The sequence below is a fragment of the Sprattus sprattus genome (genome assembly GCF_963457725.1).
Source record: "Sprattus sprattus genome assembly, chromosome: 15".
Classification (NCBI taxonomy): Eukaryota; Metazoa; Chordata; class Actinopteri; order Clupeiformes; family Clupeidae; genus Sprattus; species Sprattus sprattus.
The window spans coordinates 24,640,876-24,645,557 of NC_137913.1; positions in this window are offsets into that span (position 1 = coordinate 24,640,876).

Consider the following 4,682-nt stretch of genomic DNA (forward strand, 5'->3'; position numbering starts at 1 on the left):
ATGCCACTTCCAAGCTGTGGCCCGTGATAGGACGTGACGTATGCAGTAGAGTGTTTACCTTTGCCACTGCAATTAAAGGAGAAGTACCGATTTTTTTTGCTGAAGGACAGTCTATTCTATGGCCCAATTCATTTCTAATCAATGTGGAGATCAAAATCAGTTTCAGAAATGAGATGAATACGTGTCTGCTGTGCGAGTCTGTCTGATAGTATAGTATTAGTATCTGCCCCATAGTAGATTACTGTACCTGTATATAGCCTACACAGTATTATATATAGTATAATAAAGAATGTACTATCATTCAAATAATTGTATTTAATATTCATTTTTCACATATTATTTAACTGCATTTCCAGTTAGAATTATCTTTTGTTATTAAAGTCATTATCGTCTTTTGTTATTATAGTAATTATTCTGGTAGGGTCATTGCCTGCCTCTTTTTGCAAAAATTGAATGCAATTGAATTTAATGTTTGGGGCTTCAGTGTACATACTATTGATTTTTAAGATACTCATTCAGGAGAGAGTGTGTTATAGGTATACTCCACACATAACTGCAACAGGATTATTAAAATTACTATTATACTTCCTCATTTCCAGCAGAGTGAAAAGAGTTTTTTTCTGATTGCTAAGGCACCACCTTTACCATTCTTGCAAAACTCTTCAAACTCTTAAAATGTGTGTTTTAGCATCCAATTACAAAATAGAAAACATGAAAATCATTTGACGCTTTTGCTTTTTGTATGTGCAGGGCTTGGCATTTGGGAGGGGTGGGGGGGGGGAGTGTAAAGCTGTTAATTTAAAAATGCTTCAAGAATTACTGTAAGTGTTTAAGCAAACAGTTATGACTATTGTGGTTGTTAGTCTATCCTATCATGAACTTTGCAGAACCCAAGAGTGTGACACTATTATCTCTCAAGAGTCAGCATCCTACTTTAATCCAAGCCTTCTAAAGGCATTGGACTGGTATAAAAATATCAAAACGTAATAACTAATTAATCCAACTAATCTAGACCTATTAAAAGAGCCTCACTACTTGGTCAAGTCATAAACAAAACTTTGTGAATTATGTAGCCAACCCCTCATCATTGTACAACAAATTCCTCAGGCATTTGGTATAATCTTTAAAAGAAAAATCAAACAAGGCATAATATTGAATATTAAGACTACTATATAGAAAATCAATTATAATTTACAATGTTTTATCGCCGTTTGATTTCTACAGATAAATATTTGCCTAAACTAGAAAGCTAGAGAAAATGTCTTCTTTAAGCAATGCAAAGAAAGTGATTGCTTGTAAGAATGTTAAGAATCATTCTTATTTTGTAATATTTTAAAATATCCACGAGGTGGCAGACAAGGAACAGAAGTTCAAGTTTGTCATTCCTTGAGAGGGACAGTGGAATTCACAGGGGAACGGAATTTAAATGTAAATGAACACCTGCAACCACAACATGAACACCTGCAACCAGATGCATCCTTTACTGTAAAACAGTGTACATTGGAGCATCCCTTACGAAAAGAAAGGAGATAATAACAGCTGCTGCAAAATTAGTAGCCTAATGTAAGCGCAGCCAGATTCTCTTAGCACTACGGTTGTCTTTTCCTAAGACCTTATTAATGACGTGTATAGCATACAGATGACATGCAGATGTCATGTGCTGTTGTAAACAATGCAACTACTCACTAGTTGTAAACAATGCAACTAATCACAGGTTACATTATTTACAACAGCACATGACTGCATGTGGAGAAGATACTAGTTACTAGTGGAAGCGGCAAGGTGCTCACTGTTGCCAGATTGGAAATGGCGAAGTATCGTACCAATGCTAAAAATGATCGTCTTTGGAGGATAATGATCGTGCATCTGGAAAACCTGAGAGGGCGGTCGACCAATGACAATTCTCTCCACAGTCAGATCTCGCGCAAGAAGGTGGAACGTAAGGGAGACACCTTTTCCCAACGTAAAATCTAGTTTGTGAAAGACACAAAGAAACCCAAATATCCGACGAGGCAAAATCCAATTTTGAAATCCCCGCATTTTTTAGGTCTCGAAAAGATGACATGTCCGGGTTAAAGAGGACGTCTGGTCACCCTACGTAATGTACCTGAGTTTGGTGGTCTGCCATGCCCATGTTAGAGTGACCCTGTGGTGTGTTTCGTAAAGTCGACACGTTTGTTGTCATTGTATAAAGCATCGGCGTTTGATGGAATGTAAATGTATATCACTCTACCCCGAGAAAATATATGTAGTGCTGGACAGTTATCATTCATTTAAACCTAGAAAGGTTATAAGTGTTTGTGCAAACTTATTTGAGCCTGCTTCTCTGTTAAGTCAGTCTTGTTGAAGGGCTCATTCTAGGTCAAATACTGTATCAACGTATTTCCTTAGGTGGGGGAACCCTGCAAAAACAAAGATAATCCCCAGTCAACCTGCTGATTCTCCCGAAAGTGAAAGTAAGCTCCCAAGCACAGTATAAAGTTGTGCATGCAAAAGTTAGAGCTTACTCTTCTTTCGACAGTCTAGTGGATAGAGACTCATACCTCAACACCAAAATGAATGCCTTAACGCTTACATTATTTTGTTATATACTTCTTGAAGTCAGTGTATCACCAAGCAAAGGTAAGTAGCTGTAATTTCACCTTATTTTTTCAATAATGCAATTCTGTAGAGCTGACATAAAAACATTTACATATCAGATCAGTTTCATGATGGTAGACCCTCGGCAGTACCACTGACTTTAAAGGTTTGTTGAAAATGAGAACCAGTTTAAAACAAAATGATTATTTGATGTTCATATTCTGCATCACTATCATCATGCCAGTTTTGTTTGTATGAGTGTGTCAGTCATAAAAAAACGTGTTTTATTTTCAGGAGAAATTGGGGGAAGTCTGGAGAGATGTACCTGTAGAGGACAAGTACCAAAAGCTGTCAGAAAAAAACTGATCCAAACAGTTCAAGTTCTACCACCAGGGGCATTCTGTTCAAAGACGGAGATTTTGTGAGTATTTTCTCACAGAGCATAGAAACCAAACAGACTTTAGAGTTCATTCTTTTTGTGTAAGTCTCTCTGGCTTTTTATACATTTGGTCTGGGCTCAAAATTAATCACAGGTTTTATATGTATTAGGCTTATCTTGAAAGGAAACAAGAAGGTTTGCCTGGACCTAAAAGGAAGACAGGGGAAACGAATCATCAGGCTTCAGAGGTGAATGTTTACTTATACACATGATAATGTTTGACTTTTTCATTAATATCTATGATGCTTTTACTCACACATAGGCTCATACAGTATTGGTGTTATATAACTACAATACTACCATGAGTACAATGTTGACAAAGTACTGTAATCCATGTTCTCAGTTTTAGTGTAGAAACAAACCTAGACTCATTCATGTTTAAAGCATCTCTAAAATAATTACTCATTTAATCTCTGTTGATTTCCCCCCTCAGTGCAAAAACACAAGGAAAAAAACAAAACCCCAAGAAACGAAACCAGAGGAAGCAAAACCGGGACTGATACTTTGTTGATGTTTTGTGTCAAGGGTCATCTCTTGGAAACATTTACAGGAGGAAAAGGTTTTATCCAAACAGTGAGCAGTGGTTCTGTAAACACATATTGATAGGCGTTGACTGTGTAAGCTGCTCTCATTGCACCTACACCTGAAAATATGTCTTTGTAGTGGTAGAGCTGTGGCATTACCTTATTTTTCGGTCATTAACTGCCTTCATGCCTTTTTATTTTGTGAAAATACTTTTTTGTTGAAATAAAATCACTTTTAGTATTACAATTTAGTATGCCTTAATTTTGTTTCCAACTGTAACATTACCACTTCAATGCTTTGCCAATTCAATCACCAACACACACACACACACACACATGCACGCGCACACAAACAAACATACCCCCCCCCTGTAAGATTCTCTCTATATTTAGGCTACTACCCTTAATCACAAAAGGTGGTCTTGGTGGTTGTAGAATGAAGTCTCAATCAAGGAGCTTGAAGCAGTTCGGATCAGAGCCAAAGATATTTATTGTAGCAGACAAGAAATATCACTAAGTACTTTTCTGAGTCTAAGCATCTAAAGTACTGGTGGAGCAGAGTTCTTTCAGGGCATACGCAGCCTGCGTGGATCCGTCCTGGAGAGGAGATGGTGTCGTCTCTCGTGATTCTTGCTCTGATCGACCTGAGTCTAGCGCGCAGCCCAATTTAACCAGTATAATTACGTAAGGCAAATAGAATGTATAACATCTCTACCAAAGGATTACACACACACACATATGAACACGTAAACAGTCTCATGAGCTCATTGATGCCCTTGCCCTTGGGCCTGATAGAATGGGCGCCTTTGAGGAATGCCACACAGCACACACACAGAGGGGCCTAAGCAGACATCTTATGGACACTGGAGCTGTTTCTCATAGAGAACCATATGATGTGGTACACTTATGGTAACCTATTAACCTTACAGGAATTCGGGGCCAAACTTACACTTTAAGATCTGTACATGAGAAATGCACCAGAATCTAACATTCCTCCCTCTTGATCATTCTTAAACATAGTTTAAAACATGAACAACAACAGTGTATTTCTGGAAAACCTTAACAATAAACATCTTTCATGGCTCTGACATTTTGTATGATTATATGGAAAGAAAAGACAAACCAGGGAGAGGGGTGAG